This window comes from Myotis lucifugus, unplaced genomic scaffold (assembly GCF_000147115.1).
Source record: "Myotis lucifugus unplaced genomic scaffold, Myoluc2.0 scaffold_91, whole genome shotgun sequence".
In the NCBI taxonomy this organism is placed as follows: Eukaryota; Metazoa; Chordata; class Mammalia; order Chiroptera; family Vespertilionidae; genus Myotis; species Myotis lucifugus.
In genome coordinates, this window is record NW_005871139.1 from 4286430 (window position 1) to 4306569 (window position 20140).

The 20140-nt window shown below is 40.3% G+C and overlaps 1 protein-coding gene across 1 annotated transcript in view; it reads left to right on the forward strand.

Moving 5' to 3' along the window:
- DIP2B (disco interacting protein 2 homolog B) overlaps positions 1 to 20140 on the forward strand; it is a 150026-nt gene that overhangs the window by 34556 nt on the left and 95330 nt on the right. Inside the window, exons 2-3 of the mRNA XM_014458244.2 lie at positions 569 to 640; positions 754 to 1055. The gene's annotated coding sequence lies outside the window, so the exon portion shown is untranslated. The remainder of the gene's footprint in view (positions 1 to 568; positions 641 to 753; positions 1056 to 20140) is intronic.

The following is a 20140-nucleotide window of genomic DNA, read 5'->3' on the forward strand; positions in this document are numbered from 1 at the left end:
GTGAAAAAGACATACATTTATATCAGTAATACAGACAGACCAGTGAACCGAAGGGAGAGGACGTGGGGGTTCCAGCTCCAGGTTCTCACACAAGTACTAGGGTGTAAAAGGGCCTTTCAAATATCCCATCCCAGTGCCTGAACCACGACTTCTCCCCTTAACCAGACTTTTGATTTTATGTGGGTCTGTATAGCAATATAATTGAATGCCTCCCAAATCAATTGCATTCATTTGGTCAAACTAAAAATTGCAGCATTCCATTTTGGTATATATTAAATACCAAGGAAACGAGGGGTACCTAGGAACTCAGGAACATCTGACATGGTACGCAGCATATTGCTATGCTAGATTAGTGTAAGGACAAGCCCTACAATTTTCCACAAGAAGTCAACTCCAAGTCTGTGGAAAATCACACATAGCAAAATTTTTCCCTGGCAAAGAACTATACGTTTTTTCCCTACTCTCCGTGTGGTAATTCTGTAGTTCTCTGTAATTAATTTTATTTTTACAGTGAACAAGCACAGTGTAAGAATAATGCATAACGTATTTCTGTTTCTTGCTATTTTAGGGGACATCACACAGAAGGGATACGAAAAGAAAAGATCAAAACTCCTGTCTCCTTACATCCCACAGACACAAGGTAGGCAATGAGAAGTGGTTTAAACCTTTTCAGTATTTTTACACCAAAAAAATGCTGTTTTACAGGAGATCTGTCTTTTGTTGGTTCCTGTTTTTCCCTCTCTTCCTCACCAGAGGAGAGAAGAAAACGGAAGGAAAGAAAGGAGGAAATGAATCCTAACTGGGCATCTGCTGTGTGCTAGGCACTTTTAAAATACCCAAGGTCATCAAATCATTTACACAAAGCTTGGGTGATAGTGTATCTGTGCATAGCTGATATGATTCAAAGGCAGAAAATTCCAGGTCATGGAAAAACTGCAGCTTACTTATGCCTGGACACAGACTGTGATGGAGAGCAAGGGGAGCAAAAGTAAGAAGGAATGACAGATTCAGTATTGCAAGGCAACTCAAGTACTGGAGTACCTGAGGATTTTGGGGTAAGAACCCTAAATTAACTTTTAAATTAATTTAAAGCCTGACTTATTTTTCTGCAAAGAGACTGCCATGTTCTTTACTATTATTTTTTAAAATCCTCGCCTGAGGATGTTTTTTGTTTTGTTGTGTTTATTTTGAGAGAGAGAGGAGGGGGGGAGAAAGAGAGAGAGAGAGATAGAGAGAGAGAAAGAAAGAAAGGAACATCAATTGGTTGCCTTCCGTATGCACCCCAATCAGGGATCGAACCTGCAACCTAGGTATGTGCCCTGACTGGGAATTGAACCCAAAGCCTTTTTAGTATATGGGTTGATGCTCCAACTAACTGAGCCACCCGGCCAGGCTTGGCACATTCTTTATATATCAGAAAAGTTCTGAGTCACTTTTGTGCTTAATTCCAGAGGGGCTGCTTCCAGGCAAGGCTCTCTGTCTCTGAGTTGTCATATTTTTAAAGTCACTCAGATTTCAGGATTTACTTCGATAGCTTATTGCTGCTTTAATTATATTTACTTTAAGGATTTTTTTTCTAATTCCCCTCTTGCAAGCCTGTTCTTTGTGGAGCTAATTGCTTTTAATTTCTGGATTACAAATACCTTGAGAGCTTTGTATACCCCACAGTTCTAATATCGAGCCTTGTGCAGGATATATAGTCTGTAAATATTTGTTGAATGAATAATGGAATATGTAAATGAATAATGGTGATACACCAATATATTGTATTGGTCCTTGTTTTGTTTCTTGCATTATTCTTGGAAATTCCTCTCTACAAAAACCACTGGTCAATGCAGTGACAGCCAGTTTAAAATATTTTAATGAACAGATGTATATAGAAATGAACTCAGCCCTAGCCAGTTTGGCTCAGTGGATAAAAACATCAGCCTGCGGACTGAAAGGTCCTGGTTTCAATTCCGGTCAAGGGCACATGCCTGGGTTGCAGGCTGGATCCCCAGTAGGGGGCATGCAGGAGCAGCCGATCAGTGATTCTCTCTCATCATTGATGTTTCTATCTCTCTTTCCCTCTGCCTTCCTCTCTGAAATCAATAAAAATATTTTTTTTAAAAAAAGGAATGAATTCAGAGGGAAGAATTTTTGCCCCATGCAAAGCCAGATCACAAATAGGAGGTTGCTTAGTGAGTATGGATGTGACAGATCAAATGTTTAATTGCTGTAGGCCGGGAGAATGTGACTAGCCGTCTCACAGTAGGAATGGTCTTACAGATCACCTCATGGGGGAAATAGAACCCATTGATGGTATTCCTTCAGTTTTCTGTTACCAACCGTCCCACTTGCCACATCTGTGTTCATCCTGTTTACCTTCTTCCTTCTGGCTTAAAAAGGTAATGTGTCCCTCTTATCCAAGGATAGTTCTTCCACCTGTGCAGTAAGTCTCATCCCCTAACCCCCTTTCAGAAACCTTATACTATCATTCAGTGACAACAAGGAGAGGGCAGTGGGAATGGGCCACTCTGGTGTTGGCAATAAGGGGTACAGGATCTGTAGGAATTTAAAAAGCGATAATAAAACCAACAAAAAATTGGCCAGCTTTTTATTGTCACCATGCAGAGCAGTTCTAAACACTGTTGGCAATAAAGTGCTCCTTCTGCCGAGGCAGACAGCTGCACAGCCCGTGTCTCTACACCAGCGGTCACCAACCTTTCGGACCTCACGGAGGTCCGTGGACCACCAGTTGGTGACCGCTTGCTCTAAAGCAGTGGTTCTCAACCTTCCTAATGCTGCGACCCTTTAATACAGTTCCTCATGTTGTGGCGACCCCCAATTTCATTGTTACAAATTGAACATAATTAAAGCATAGTGATTAATCACAAAAACAATATGTAATTATATATGTGTTTTCTGATGGTCTTAGGCGACCCCTGTGAAAGGGTCGTTCAACCCCCAAAGGGGTCGTGACCCACAGGTTGAGAACCGCTGCTCTAAAGTATGCTATCGCTGTCACTCCCCATCTCTCTTGTACAGTCACTCTGTCTCTCAGTCAGATTCTTCCCCTTAGCAGTTCATCATGCTTATTCCTGTTCTATTAAAAAAAAAATCTTCCCTTGTCAATATCTTCCAGCTCCACCCTCTCTCTCCTGTTGATGATCAAACTGCTCAGAACTGTCTGTACTTACATCTCTCTTTTCTCAACTCTTGCTTACTTCTCAGCTCATTCCAATCCTTTCCGGAGCTATGGTAAGTAGTATCTCAGTAGTCTTTGCCACTCTACCTCTTGAAACACTTGTTTTGAAACACTTTTCCTGCTGTTCCTTGTCATCTTGGGGGGCTCATTCTGCTCTGTTAAATGTTGGAACTCTCAAGGCAAGGTCCCAAGCCCTATTGCTGTCTCACTCTATATCAGTGGTTCTCAAATCTTAGCCTGCATCAGGATCACCAGAGGGCTTGTTAATAACATTGTGGGACCCCATTCTCAGGGTTTCTGATTCACTAGGTCCAGGATGGGCCCAAGAACTGGCATTTCTGCCAAGTTCCCAGGTGGTGCCCTAGGTTCCTGGTCCAGGGACCACATTTGAGAACCAGTGCTCTTTTTGCCTAGGGTATTTCAGCCATACTTGTGCTTTAATTATCATTTCAGTACAGGTAACTCCCATAGGTATCTTCAACCCAGATCTCTCCTGAGCTCCTGATCCTAGATCCAATTGCATACTTAACATCTCCATTTATATATCTTAAAGGAACCTCTGTTTCAACATATCCAAACATAGCCATTAAATTTATAACTTACACACACCACGCCTACCACTAGCACCAGCTCCTCCTGCGTGTATACAGTACATCATACAAAACTAACAAAAGACATCCAACCTGCTTCACTGCTTCTCTCCTAGTTTCCTCCTGAATAAATGGAGCTCACATCCATAAACCTGGCAAGTTAGAGACTTCAAAGTCATCCTCAGCATCTCCTCCAGGCCCCATCTCTTGTCTGTCACTACGTTCTATCAGTTTTCTGTTTCTTCATGAGCCAGTTTTGCTAAATTTAAAGTTTATTGTTTCTGTTATCCACATTATTCTCTTTATTTTTAAAACTGTTGCTTTGTTTATATTGTTAACTTGTTTGTCTTTTCTGTTGATCAGTTTTCCCAGAAGCTCAAAGAACAAGCTTTTCATTTTTGTTGATTTTTTTAGCATGTCTTTATTTTTTTATTTATAATTTTCTGCTCATATATATATATTTCCTTTCTTACATTCTAACATTGTTATGAACTTTTTAAAAATTTCCTGAACCCTGACTGGTTTGGCTCAGTGGATAGAGCGTCGGTCTGCGGACTAAAGGGTCCCAGGTTCGATTCCGGTCAAGGGCATGTGCCTTGGTTGCGGGCACATCCCCAGTGGGGGGTGTGCGGGAGGCAGCTGATCGATGTTTCTCTCTCATCGATGTTTCTAACTCTCTATCCCTCTCCCTCCCTCTCTGTAAAAAATCAGTAAAATATATTTGTAAAAAAATTTCCTGAATTGGATGCTTAGATTTGCTGTCTTTTTTCCTAAGATATCTGTGGGGGTTTTTTGTTGTTGTTGTTGTTTGTTTGTTTTTTATAATCCTCACCCGAGGGTATTTTTTACATTAATTTCTAAAGAGAGTGGAAGAGAAGGAGGAGTTGGGGGAGACAGAGAGAGAGAGAGAGAGAGAGAGAGAGAGAGAGAGAGAGAGAGAAACATCAACATGAGAGAGACACAGACACATCGTTTGGTTGCCTCCGGTACACGCCCCTGCCAGGGCTGGGGAACCTGCAATCGAGGTATGTGCCCTTTACTGGGAATCGAACCTAAGACCTTTTGGTCAGAGGGCTGATGCTCTAACCACTTAGAAAATTGTCCAGGGCAGATAACACTTTCTTAATTTCACTGTGGTCAGAGATCAAGTCTTCGTTATTTGTTAAGACAGGCCTAGTATTTGGTAAATTTCTATAACGCATCTATTTGTGTTTTATTTGTTGAGTGGATGGTTTTGGTCCATTAATTCAAACTATTTAATCATGTGGTTCAGATCTTTTCTATTCTTACTAACTTTTTGATTGTTTGCTCTATCAGTTCTGATAGAAGTGTGTTGAAAACTTGTACCATGACTGGGTTTGTTAGTTTTCCCTATAGCTCTGTGAAGTTTTGCTTTATAGGTTTTAAAACTATGTTACTAGGTACACACAAATTAAGAATTATGTCTTTTTTGTGTATTATTACTTTGATCATGAGTAGCTGTCTTTGTCCCTGTAATGTTTCTATTTTAAGGCTTTTTTAAAAAAATCTAAACTGTCTAGAGATATTAGACATCTTAGTTCTTCTCCCAAGGAACGTAAGGGCTTTAAAATGCTTTTATGTTGACTCCCATCACTGCCCATCTTTCATTTTAGTGCCACCTCGTTTATATGCTTCTTCAGTTATCAGTTATTGTTGTTGTTTTATGTTGTTAACGGTAGTTAATATTGTTTCTTTATTCATTGTTCATTTGTATATCACTTCTTCCTCTCAGTTCAGTTTCCTTCTTCCTAAATGACTCTTTCTTAGTGGTAAATTCTCTCAATTCATGTTTATTATTTTCTTTGCCCACTTTTCTTCTTGAACCTATTCATGTCTTTCCCCAAAAGGGTCAGTTGTGGGCTGGTGGATAATCTATATTCCATAGGTTCTCTAGTAAAAAAAATAGATTACTCCTTGGGTTATTTATCCCGTATATCTTTGTAGACTTTGAAGAAGGTATTTAGCTTGATTTTTTTTTAATGGCATTGGAATGAAAAATTTAAACTTACTGAATTATATTAATATCTGAGATAGAATTAAATGAAACTCATTTTACTGCTATTGGTAGGAGTTTCCTACTCCTTACGTATAGAGGGATTCAGCCTCTTAAAAACTCTTTCCATTACCTTGTTAGATTTCATCCACTCCACTTGCAAGATGCTTCATTGTGAGCGTGGCTACTTGAGTGTAGTGTATAAAAGTAACATTCTCCACTAATCTCTTTTGAAACAAAAAATTAATACTGCCTGCTGCTCTGTATTATTAGAACAATTATGTACATGCTTATCAAAAAATTTAGTGAATAGTTTTCTTTATGAAATTGATTTGGAGTTGAGTTATCTTGGGTTGCATATTTACATATATTTTAGATTTCTCAAATGTTACATAAATCTTTAAGACTTCAGAAAATAATTAAGAATGTAACAGGGAGAATGGGAAAATATGGAAGAGAACACAAGATTTGAAGAAAATACTTAGAAACTAGTGGAAGTCAAGTGAGGACAATTTTGGTTAATAATGAGCATAATGTAATTAATTCACTAGTATCACAGGGATTAGATTCTAAAGTCACTGTATGACAAAAATATGATGTCAAAATTATCCTTGAAAATCACTTAAATCTCCCAACTTTGGAACTGATTGTTGTTTCTTTAGTTAAACAAAACCCAAACTTTATCTGTAAGGGTCATGCTATATGAAAAATTCATATCTTGATAAAGGTTAAAATCATTATCAGGGCCTCAAGATGCTGTCACTGTGAGAGGCCTAGGAGAAATGAAAGTATGGTCGGTTCACATCTCTTCATTCTGAGCCATATGTTCTTTGAAAAGAAGAGCCCATAGAACATCTTTCAGTAGTTGGAAGCTCTAGAGCCTCGATATAAAGCTTCCCCCATGTCCGAATTAGCATACTTGTAGGGAAAGAAGCCAGAAATTAACTCTCTTTTGGCATGCCTTAAAGAATTGCATTTTCAAACCACAAATACTTAAATCCTCTGTAAATTAGTCACTCCTGGCTACTCTTGGACTTTTAGGAAAATGGAAAGTTTTATGTTAGGGAGCAACTCTCTTGGGCTGATTCTGTGGTCTAATCTTTAAGATACTACTTTGAATACAAGTAACTAACTAGCTTTAATAGAATCTTAAGATCTTTAAAGTCAGGAATATTTTTAAAGATTATTTTTATTATCATTATTTTTATTCTTCATGTTCCCAGTTTCTAGCATTGATACCTGGCATATAGTAAATGTTCTATAAATGTTTTTGGAACTGAACAGGAAGAACGTTTAGAATTTCCAGTATCTCCTTTAATAAACATCTCTTTTAGAAGATGAAAGTGTCAGGTAATGAAAGAAGCAGATTACAGATTGGCAGCTTGTTTCCATCCTCAATTAACCTTTCAGTTTAGATCTACTAAACTTCAAGACTGTGCACAGTATGTTGATTCTCATCTGAGATTTAACATTTCTCTTTATTTAATTTTTATTTTTAAATCAAATTAATGCATTTATTTTAAATAATCAAATGGTAATAGGAGGTTTGTAACAACAAAAACAAGCAGTGTCCTCTTTTTCCCCAGAGATTCCTTCTTTCAACTCTTCTGTTTCTTCTGGCATTTACTCTGTGTTTCTAAGTAACATTTTACCATCTCTCTTGACTTTTTTCAATTTGAGGCAGGATCTATTAATTTCTTCTTTAAAAAAATTAGAATTTTTCAATCTTACATATTCCTTCCTCAGCCACACAGACACCACGCACTCCCTTTTTCCTTTTCCCCTGTCCTTCACATCTGATTGTACTCGTTGTGGGCTGTATGTTCAATATATTGCTTTTTTGTTGCTAAATCAACATTCAGTGTTTATTATTATGATTATTATATGATATATTATGATTATGTAAAGATTGTTCACAGCTAAGTCACTTGGTTTACTAGGATTACATTTCCTTTCTTTCTTGCACAATTAATCTATCAGTTTCATTATTATTTTTGTAGAGACGATGCTTGGTGCTGTCTCTCTCCCTATATTTATCTGAACTGATTGTTTTCTTGTCCTGCTGCAGGCCTTCATTATCATTCTAGTGGCATTTTGGGAAGGAGTGAGGACAGATAGAAGTGCTCATTTTTAATCAGAATTCTTTATCCTAACTCTAGTACCCCGGTGCACAAATTCGTGCACATTGAAAGGAAATTAATTAGAAGAAATATTTTAATATCGCTCTTCGCCCTTTCTCTATAATAAAAGTGTCAACCAAATTCATGATCGACAATGACAGATCAAAACACACACATGCGATTGGTGCCAGTGAGAGATTTATATGTATTGCGCATGTGTGAGTCAACTTAGCCTTTTATAGATATAGCATAAACTTGCTTAATTAGACCTGCTTTCTGATTTAGCTAAACTTTTTCCAGCCCAGTGAAGCACTGCAACTTCTCTTTCAGGTAATTGTCAGCAATACAGCAGTAAATATCAACACAAAGCAGATTATTATTGTAGATCACACAGGGAGAATAAAGGGTAAAATATTTAACTGCAGCAGTGTTTTGTTTTTTTAAATATATTTTTATTGATTTCAGACAGGAAGGGAGAAGGAGAGAGAGATAGAAACATCAATGATGAGAATCATTGATCAGCTGCCTCCTGCACACCCCCTACAGGGGATCGAGCCTGCATCCCAGGCATGTGCCTTGGCCAGAAGTGAACCCGGGACCCTTCAGTCCACAGGCCAACATTCTATCCACTGAGCCAAACCGGCTAGGGCTGCAGCAGTGTTTTCACTATATTCTGCGCAGTGAGAAAACCTGAAGTCATTTTCAAGGTCCACCATTTCTTACTTCTTTTTAGTTGGGTCAAGTTTCTAAGCTTTCTAGATCTGCATTTTCCGGCTAATGAAAAGAAAATAGAATTCCACTGAGTCTCCTATCTACCTACTCCAGGACTTCTGTGAGGATCAAATGAGATGAGGCACGGGAAAACACTTCACAGACATTTGGTTAAAGTGTAAAATGTTTGCACCTGGCTATAAAGCAAGTTGTGTTCCTGGGCTGAAGAAACTGCAAGGAGGCTAGTCGCTAGGGAGAGGAAGTTGGGTGTTGCTACCTGACATCATTACCCAGACGGACACTTGGCATATTAGCCTTTTATATAGATAGATAGATGGCCTGTAGCTAAGGAGCGGAAGCCAGGCATTGCTACTTGACGTCATTACTCAGCACCCACAGCCACCGTTTCCGGGCTGGGCTGGGCTATGGTCTGCATTTTGTGCCATGGGGTGTCGGCTGCAATTTGGTGGGCTGTCACTTGGGGTGGTAGCAGGGCCTGTGTCCCACTTGGTGGAAACCGAGTGTTCTTTGTGGGCTTCTGTAAATGGCCAATTCATGTCATGGCAGCGCCTGTGTTGGGCATCTGCCCCCTGGTGGTCAGTGTGTGTCATAGTGACCAATCAGACAGTCGGACACTTAGCATATTAGACTTTTATGTATATAGATTTCTATTTAAAGAATCGGTGCAAAAATAATTTCTATCAGTCTAAAAGATCGCTGTAGTGTACATACATAAATATGCTCCCTGAAGTTTTCTTTAAGGAAGGGGTTTCAGAAACTGATTTTGGACAACAGGCATTGTAATTGTTAAAAATTCAGATCTGCCCTGGCCAGTGTGGCTCAGTTGGTTGGGCATCCTCCCATGCACCCAAAGGTTGCTGGTTTGATTCCCACTCAAGGCACATACCCAGGTTACAGGTTCAGTTCCCAGTAGGGGGCATGCAGGAGGTTGTTCTCTCATTGATGTTTCTTTCTCTCTTTCTCTCTTAAAGTCAATAAAGATATTTTTAAATTTTCAGATTTTATGCAATTTTCTTATGAATTGTATCACAGCAGATTAAAATTTATACATTTTCATTCTTTTGTTTGGTTCAAATAGAGAACAAAATTCAAATCCTTTAATATTTTTAAGCATAGTTCTACTCATTTACATGATTAGCATGAATGAAATCATTGTAATTTCTCCCAACTGAGTAATAAAGAATAATTAGCATAGATCAGCCACATGAACATTTTGTCAAATATGAAGATAAAATTGAATATACATTTTTCCAATTTTATAATGGAGAAATAGAAATTAAAATTCTACATTGGTTAATTTACATTTATTTTCTTACAAGTTGTACTTGTTATAAGGAATATCTATAGTTATATCTATAAATTAACTATCTTGACATATATTCATATTTCAAATATAAATGTAAACATAATAAAAATTAATTATAAAGAAAAAAATCTCAAAGATCTTAGTAGCTCATTTGGCTGTTCACCAGCAAGCTGATCATATTGTCTCCACAACAGCTGATTAAGGTGTTGAAGCTGGGAGGCCTCCCTCCTCAGGATGGGTCTGAGCAGAGCTCTGCTCAGCTCTGTTTTGCAACTCTCCTGCTGTTTAAATTGCCCTTGAGGTTCAACAGTGGCATCTCCTGTAGGACTCCACAGCTTTTGCTTTAGGACAGTACTGCAGCTTCTGGTTTTGATGACATTGTTCTAAACATTCCATCTGTCTTTGTGTATTTGAGATTGTGACCTTTGTGTGTTTGATTTTCTTCCTTTGACTGTGTCCTGCTGTCTTTCACTTCATTTAGTTGTATGTGTCTCCTGCTTCAAAATAGGACCACACCTGTTATTGGCTCCTTGGCCCAGGTTTCCACATTATTTTAACCCCAGACCTTTACCTATTGCCCTTTTAGGGATGAGACATCCCACATTCAGAATGTGGTTATGCATTAACATTGTCTAGCTTGTCCTGGTAAGAAGTTTTGGTGACCCAAAGGTTTTTCCCACACTGGGATTACTGTTGTGATTGCTGCTTATTTTGCTAGAGGGTATTTGCTCACCGGTATTCCCGTATATATGCACGTATGCTACTTTTGTTAGTTGTTCCACACCCCTTTCATCATATTCTTCTATGTTCAGTCCTACCTTTGAGATTGTGCAAGTGGTATATGACCAACTTACAATGAAACAAAAGAAAACCCCATGTTTTATCCTCTCTCTCTAAAGTCTCTGGTAACTCATCTCAAGGATAGAGGCCTCTTGATGACTTCATCTAATTGTATGAAATCTTTGAGAGGCACATTTTTTGCATAAAGCTTGTATGGCAGAGATACCCAAATAAGCAGCCTTTCAGCTTTACATTCACCATACCCTTTAAATCGTTATCTCTTCATTTTTGTCTTTGTTTTTTCTAGTTACCCACTATCATTGGTGGAAATGAGGAGACAGACAAGATCTTAATTACTTATTTTAACCAAAATACTGGGTGCTGGCAATGCATAAGACCTAGCCAGAGCCAATTACTGCCAGAGATACAAGATGAGTTAAGACCAGCCTCTGACCTCAAGTTATTTATACTATAGTGGGAGAGATAGCACAAGGTATACAAATCGAGACTATAAAAGATAAAGTCAAATAAGTACTTAAGACAGTTCTAAACAAAGTACAGTGGAAATTCAAAGGGACATGAACCTAAAACCAGCTACTGAAATCTGGAACAGCATTTTGGAATGCTATAGAACATTTCCAACCACATAAATATTTAGTAGGCCTCTTTGTGTGTGGAGGAGTGGAGGGTGGGATGTATTGTCTTTTATCTCATTTTTATTTAAAAGTTCCTTCCCAAGTGAGGATCATAATGGAAAGAATATGGAATTGTTTATTCCAGCTCTGCTCTCCATTTGCTAGGTTTCGATAGTGTCATCGTCACTGTGAAGTGGAGCATACATTGTAATCAGATCTGTCCCCAGATGCCTTCAGCAGGAAGTCTGCAATCTTCCTCTTGGGGCTTCTCTTTCCTCCTGAGTTGTCCAAGAACGGCTTGGGATACAGGTAGTACAAAAGGAATGGTGGGCAGTTGCCACACCCAGAAGGGAAGAGCCTCATAGTCTGCTGCTGCGTCCTGGTGCCTCATGGGGTGCTGTGAAAACTGCTCCTGACTTGTGAACAGTAATGCCGACCCACTGCTAAGCCTGCTTCCGAGTTAGCCATTCTGGTGGAGGAGCCCTCTGTGCTCGGCTGGGCCAAGGTGCCATCTTGTATTCTCAGGGCAGAGCTCTTGGTATGGTGCTCCTTTAGCCCCAGGCACAACATTTTCCTGTTACTAAATGGCCCAGGAAGCTGTGGATCAGGATCTGTTCAGATGCTGGCCACTTCACAGACCCAGAACTCCCAGCATCCTTCTCCCAGAATCCACCCCTAGGAATCAGGCTGATGGCCCTTTTTCCAGATGCGAAATGCAAACACTGTCATTCTCTCCTGCAGGCAATGAGTGAGGTTAATCTCCCGTCCTTCTGAGGAATGCTCTCTGTGACTCAGAGGTGCTTTAGCTCCCAGGGGAGATTCCCTGAGTGATTCAAGGTATCCTCATCCACCCTTTTTGGGATGGAGTGGACTGGAGACTCTCGTTCTAATGATTCAAGGTGATTATTGACACATTCTCACTAGAGAAAAACAGATTAATCTGTGGTGGGTGTCCTGCTTCCTTACTGGTATCTATTAGATGGTGTTATTGTGAAGATAAAAGGAGATGGTGTCATGAAAGTTAAAAGAGCCATAGAAATGTATTGTCTTTGTTACTCTGTCATTTCCTGTTTAAGTCCCTTCAAAGGCCGAGCCTCTGGCTTAGGACCAGTGACCTGACCTCCCTTTTCTTCTCCAGCCTCATTCTGTATCATTTTACATCTTTCAGGGCAGTCTTTCTTAGACTTGTCAAGATTTTTCTTCCTCACTGGACTTCTACAAATACTAGATACCATGCTTTTGTATGAGGTGGCTTTTACCTGTCTCTGCCTAGCTAAAGCCTACATCAATGTCTCTTTTTAATGGATCTTCTCTGAAGCTCTAATACAAATTAAATTCCCCATTACGTGGCCCCAGAGAGCCTTGTTCTTTTTCCTTTTCTGCACATATCACTTATAAAAGATGTGTGTGAATTGGTGATCGGTTATTAATATATTTCTTCTCTGGACACTAGCACCAAGACCAATGAGTGAGTCTGCTCTGTTCACTCCTAAAAAGTGGAATGTTTTTTTACTTGATTCTCAAAGCACATCCTGCTTGACTGTATTACTCTCACAGGTGAGAATATCTGTGAAATCATCAGCAGAGGTGAAAGATGAAAAGCTGAGGCTTGCTTTCTTCCATCTTCCTGAATGGAAAGTTTTGCATAGTTTTATACTACTAAATAGCAGCTTCTTTTTTTAGGTTATCATTGTTATTGTATTCAAACAATAGAATCATAGAAGAGTCTGATGTCCACATAAATTATCTACATGTTGATCATGGAGAAAGAAGGCTTTGTGTTGTAAAAGAAGTTAAAATTTGCGGGTTTCCTTAAACTTACTGTTAAACCTCGTAACGGCATCACTATTTAAACAAAATGGTGACCCCTAGTGGATATTCTGCATAACGGTCTGAAAGATCAGGCACCCCCAAACTAAAGCTGTCACTGTATGAAAATTAGTAAGTAATCTTTTTCTTTGGATCTCAAGTATGTTTCACACTAGAATTTAGCAGTTTTGAAGAATGCTTGATTTAAGTTTGCAGCTGTCATTCTAGCATTTAACTGTATTTGATGCCTTTTAAAATTACTTTGATTTTATATATAACTTTAAACAAAACAATAAAAACTAAAAAGTGTGAGTGCTCACCATAACCTAATTCCTATTTAGGAACTTTTTGTCCCATCTGATCGTTATAATTGTATATGAATACAGGGGTTGGCAAAAGTAGGTTTACAGTTATGAGTACACAAAACAGTTTATTCTTGTTTAATTATTTATTAATTATGTTATTTTCCAGACAAATAAACCTACTTTTGCGCCCCCCCCCCGTAGTTTTAACATACACAGTTGTAATCATATTATGTACACATTTTGTATTCTTTTATGGCTTGACTAGAGGCTGGGTGTATGAAATTTATGCACAGTTGCAGTCCCCAGGCCTGGCTGGCCATCAAAGCGCGAGCATCTGTCGTGGAAGGGCAGGTCCCAGCTGACCTCTGGGCCCTGGACAGCACCTGGGCCCCCCGACCCCTCACGCCCCCCTTCGCCTGAGTCACAGCACCCGAGTCCCCACAGGGAGATGCAGTGGTGCTGTACGGAAGCAGGTGGGCATCACGCTCTCTCCCCGCCGACCTCACAGACTGGTTCCTGCGCGAACCCACGGGGAGCCCAAGCCCAACCAGCCCCTGTGGTCCCGGCAGCTGCGGCCCAGCTCACCTGAAAGAGGCCGCACGGGTGCAGGGTGGGCTTCTCATGGGCTTCCCTGGCACACGAGCCCTGGCGTCCCAGGGGAGGGTAGCAGGGGGAGTGAGAGCAAGCTCGGGAGGACACCCCACATTCTCACTGCACCTCTGTCCCCATCACCCCTGCCCCCAGGTAGCCTGCGAGAGGTCGCAGCATGTCAAAGATGCCCGCCATGTTCCGCGCTGCCCCCTGGTGGTCAGTGCACGTCATAGCGAGCGGTCGAACAACCACCGAGGGGACAATTCATATTAGGGTTTTCTTATATAGGATGTTTCATTTAGACCTTTTCATGAGTCTTCATAGTCAACATATTTTTCATGGTATATACTGTCTTGTTATGTTGATATATTGTTAATTCTATCTTTGCTTTTGTCATCTTACTGTGGTAGTGAAACTGTACATACCTTATTCTAAGTAGAGAAATCCCTATTTCTGGGGCCCAGGTAATTCCTGAGGTCTGGTTGGAGTGTGACATCCTGGCCAGGGAATGATTCATCTTTAAGCAGCATCTTGCCTGCCCAGCTGACGCTGGACATGCTGGTAGATAACACCCTGCTGTGCTCCTGTGTTTCCAGACCCCTCACTCCTCTCTTTGATGAGGCCCCAGCTACATTGTTTCCTGCCCCCTTCCACAACAAACTGTTGTCCTGGCGAGTAAGCTAAGGTGGGAATAAGCCTTCCAAAATTATTTTAACCCAGCCACAACGTAATTTCCCCCCTCCGACCTCCGAATATGCATTGATTTGCCAATGCTTTTGGGGAAATGAAAAGGAGACAGTTGATTTTAGATGATAGGAAAAGGATATCCTGCTTATAGTGTCATAATTTATTTAGGAAGCTGAAGACTGAATATTACTTTAATTTATGGTAAGAATCTGCTCAATGTGGTGTGACCTTCAAATTAAGAAAAACCAATATCATTTTTTATTTTCTTCTTTACTCTTAACTATTATTTTGATGTTCTAAAGAGAGCGTGTATTATTTTTATAATCCAAACAGAGAACTTTTCTAAGTTGTAAAAATCCAATAAAGCCTATGGAAAAATCTATACCATCCAAAATAATTGCTATTAACATTTTCCTATATTTGCTTCCAGTTTTTTCATTGCATAATAAAATATATTTGTAACTCATATTTTAAAAAGTAAACTCAAATACATGGGAATAAAAGTTTATAGAATTCATATATCAATTGGAGAGTAATTATTCACATTCAAAAAAGATTAACAGAGTTTCATTATTAAGTGTCTCTGTTATACTTAAAGTGACTCAATTACTAGGAATTCATTTTACCCTTTTCTCCTTTTACTTCTCTTTTCGATAGGCTCTCTTGAAGTAGATGTATCACACATTTTAATGAAGATTATTGTGTCAGGAATCCATGTTTTTTGTGACAATATGATTTGGGCACCTGAGGAATGGTCACTGAACAAATTTGTCAGCCACTTATTGAAACTGCAAATCAACTTTTTTGTTTTATTTCTGGCAAGCTACAGGAAATGTTTGTCATGATTTTAGACCAAAAAGAAACCTGGTCTGCTTGGATGACGAGGTCCCTGAGGGAGCTGAGATAAACATTGCAGAGCATCGTTCTGATGTTGCCTGGTGAAGAGCTTGTTGTGTTGTGAGGCTTTTTTTTTTTTTTTGGTGCCAGTTCAGTAGATCTCTTAGCTAAGTATCATCTGACTCTGATTCTCAGTTCTCATTAGTTGTCTGTATTTGTGTTTTATTTCCTTGTGGTTTGGTCTATGACAATCTCTAGATAATCTCAGTGGAGATGTTCATTCTCTCTAATTTTTCCTCAAACAAAAGTATTAACTCCCAGTTCCCCTGTCAACCCCCCCCCCATCATTTCTTTGTTTCAATTTTTATTCTTTAGCTGACATTATCTTCTTTATCCTAATTAATTGCATTGCAAAATGCTAAGTAAAAGCCTACGTGAGAGTGCTATGGTAAAAATACATGAACCGTTTTGTCCATCTTCTGTGAAATGCAAATCCATATTTATTCCTTTCATACTCTGGATTACTAATGCCTAATTTGGAAGTACCATATTTCTTAGCAGGGTGGTTTGATCAATCCTAGCAAATCTGCTTATTTAATTAAAAAAATTATCAGCGATAAGTACTTTAGCTATATATTCAGTATGGCCCCCAAAAAGTAATACAAAGCTAGTCTTTTAAACCTGATGCTCTGTTTAAGTCAAACCATTTTCTCTGTGCATATTTGCAAGCAAGGTACCTCGTGTGTGCTAATGTGATTTCCTTCCTGTGTCATCTGACCATGTAGATAAAAATAGCCCCTTCCTCTTTGTTGTCCTCTATTTAAAGTTAATTGGAATATGTTTTTTAACTTTCTTATTAAATTTATTGGGATGCCGTTTGTTAATGAAATTATATAGGTTTCAGGTGTACAATTCTATAATACGATACCTGCATATTGCATTGTGTGTTCACTACCCCAAATCAAGTCTCCTATCACCATTCATCCCCCCCATATCCTCTTCTAAGTTCCTCAACTCCAATTGGAATATGCTTTAAATAATTTCTCTAATGAATGGCCGAAAGTTTTTAGAGGGGCTTTTTGCAGAATCTTTCACATGAAGGCAGGTGATTAAAAAAACACAAATGCTTGTCTAGCTGCTGACTGTAAATCCTGAAGCATTTAGATACTTGCAGACTAAATTATTAATTCTCATTGCTTTCCTCTAAAGTCTTGGGAGAATTTTCACAACCTTTTTTTAAAATATATTTTTATTGATTTCAGAGAGGAAGGGAGAAGGAGAGATAGAAACATCAATGATGAGAGAGAATCATTGATCGGTTGCCTCCGTCCCCCCCCCCCCCCCCCCCCCGGAGATCAAGCCCGCAACCCCGGCATGTGCCCTTGCCCGGAATCAAACTCAGGCTGACACTCTATCCACTGAGCCAAACCGGCTAGAGCATCACAACCTTTTTGTAACCTTTTCTGATGGAGACCAGTGGAGTGAGACAGACCTGGTTTTAAATCTTGGCTCTGTCATTCTCTAGCTCTGTGACTTTGGATAAAATGATACATGTCTCTGCTTCTTTTTCTATAGTGAGTTGATAGTGCTGACTTTATAGGATTGTTGTGAGGAAAAAGACAAAATGTGAAAACTTTTTATATGTGCTTCTATATGCACAGTGCCTAGCACAAAGCAAACACTTAAATGTTAGCTTTTATTGTTATAGCCTGGTAGTGGCAAGCTTTTTCTGTAATGAGCCAGATAGTAAATATTTTAGGCTTTGAGGACCATGTGGTCTCTGCCACAGCTAACCAACTCTGCCTTTACAGTGTCAAAGCATCCATAGGCAGTGTGTAAACAGATGAGCGTAGCTGTGTTCCGATAAAACTATTTATAAAAATAGACATGGGCTATAGTTTGCTGACTTCTATTCTAGAGTAATAAAACTAACAAATGAAACAAGATATGAAATATTAAGAATTCAGTATAACTCTTCTGTGAAGTAGATTATCAAGAGAATTTAGACTGATTTAAAACTTCAATTTGCAACCTCAGACAGTACCTTTCAAAATCTCAGTGTTAAAACATGTTCTGCTTGGTTAACATATTTTATAATAAAAATCTCAGCTACCAGGAACCATAAAAAATAAAACATTTCTAGATTCATAACAGCACTTTTGTGGAGAACTTCCTAAAATATACTCTTTTGCCTTCTTAAAAACCATGTATAAAAAAATAATCAAACTTAAAAAAAATAATGACCTTTGCATTATATCTTCTGATTTTGGTCAGGCCTCAGTTGGTGATTTTTGTGCTCCACATGGTGCCAGTTTGGGTCACTAAGTGCTTTCACCTGGTGTGCACAGGTTGGTCTGGAAGGTCCAAGATGGCTTCACTCACATCTGGTGCCTTGGCGGGGGCAGATGGGAGCCTGGGCTCAGCTGAAACTGTCAGCTAGACCTCTTACACACGGCCTCTCAAGCATGCTAATAATTTTTTTTTAATGATATGACATGCCTAGCCGGGATGGCTCAGTGGTTGAGCGTCAGCCTATGAACCAGGAGGTCACGGTTCAGTTCCCTGTCAGGGCATATGCCCGGGTTGCGGACTCTATCCCCAGGAGGTGGCGTGCAGGAGGCAGCCGATAATGGTATGACATTATGAGTCCCAGTTCCCATAGTACCGTAGTACCCTCAGCCTTCACTGAGGTCTGTGGGGCTGCTGCTTGTACTCCCTAGACCACTGTGCAAGCAGATTCTCAGCTGTAGTCTGGAGCAATGCAATTTCTGGATTGGTGACATCTTATTGTAGTGGACACCTAATTTGCTATGTGTAAGCTGCCTTGCTAGGCACAACTAAGTGCTATTAAAGAAACTTAAAATATGCCGTATAAAAGAAGGAAATCCTGCAGTGTGTGACCAAATGGTTGAACCTGGAGGATATGGTGCTGAGTAGAAAAGCCAGTCACAGAAGGACAAATACTATATGATTCCACTTATATGAGGAATCTAAAATAGAAGCAGAGAGTAGAATGTTGATTGCCAGGGGCCAGGGAGAGGGGGAAACGGTGAGTTATTACTGTAATGGTCAAAAGTTTTAGTTATATAAGATGAATGTTCTAGAGAACTGCTATGCAACATTGTGCATATAGTTAACAATACTGTATTGTGCACTTAAAAATTATTAAAAGGGTAGCTCTGACCATGTACTCAGTGGTTAGAGCATTGGCCCACACACAGAAAGGTCTTGGGTTTGATTCCTGGTCAAGGGCCCATACCTTGGTTACAGGTTCGATCCTTGGGGGCCCTGGTTGGGGTGCCTGCAGGAGGCAACCAATTGATATGTCATTCTCACATAGATGTCTGTCTGTCTATCTGTCTCCCCCCAATACACACACATCTTCCCTCCCTTCCAGTCTCTAAAAAGCAATCGAAAAATTATCCTCAGGGTGAGGATTAACCAAAAAAAAAATTATTAAAAGGGGAGATTTCATGTTAAATGTTCTTACTTTATTTAAAAAACTAGAGGCCCGGTGCATGAAATTTGTGCACGGTGGGTGGGTCTTTCAGCCCGGCCTTCACCCTCTCCCAATCCGGGACCCCTCAGGTAGGGTCCCTAAGTCTGGCCAGCGATCAGTGCCTATCAGGGCTTTCCTTCCCCCGGCTGCCAGCAGCGGGCCCCGCTACTGCTAGCCATCTGTGCGGCGCTACCCATCCCCCCCCCCCTTGGCCACTGGTCGCTTCCCTCTGCAGGCGACAGGTGTGGGGTGCAATCGCTTGGCTGGCCTGGACCTCCTTCTGCGGGGCGATCACTGGCCGGCCCTGCACACCCGCCACAGCATCGCTGGCCCGTGGCCTGGGCCTCCCTCTGTGGGGTGATCGATCACGGGGCTCCCATATCTATCGCCCTGTAGAGGGAGGCCCGCCCACCCGCCGCAGCACCACCAGCCGGGTAGCCTAGGCCTCCACCTGTGGACACCGGCCAGGTGGTCTGGGCCTCCCTCTGCGGGGCTATCGTGGGGTAGATTATGACTTTGGAGTTAATACCATTTTTAAAAAAGGCACTAAAAAGAGAACTTAAGGTGTTTTTCTTCTGCTTATTTTACCTGCTTTTTTCTCCCTTCCCCATATTCACTTGTTTTTTGTTTTTGTTCATCCTCACTTGAGGATATTTTTTTCATTGATTTTTATTTTTTTAATATATATATTTATTGATTTCAGAGAGGAAGGGAGAGGGAGAGAGAGCTAGAAACATCAATGATGAGAGAGAATCATTGATCGGCTGCCTCCTGCACTCCCCCTACTGGGGATCGAGCCCACAACCCAGGCATGTGCCCTTGACTGGAATTGAACTCGGGACCCTTCAGTCTACAGGCCAATGCTGTATCCACTGAGCCAAACCAGCTAGGGCTCCATTGATTTTTAGAGAGAGAAACATTGGTTGATTGCCTCCCCCATGCACCCCAACCGGGACCAGGGATCGAGCCTGCAACCAAGGTTTGTGCCCTTGACTGGAATCAAACCAGCAAACCTTCAGAGCCAAACTGGCTAGAGCTCTTCCCCATA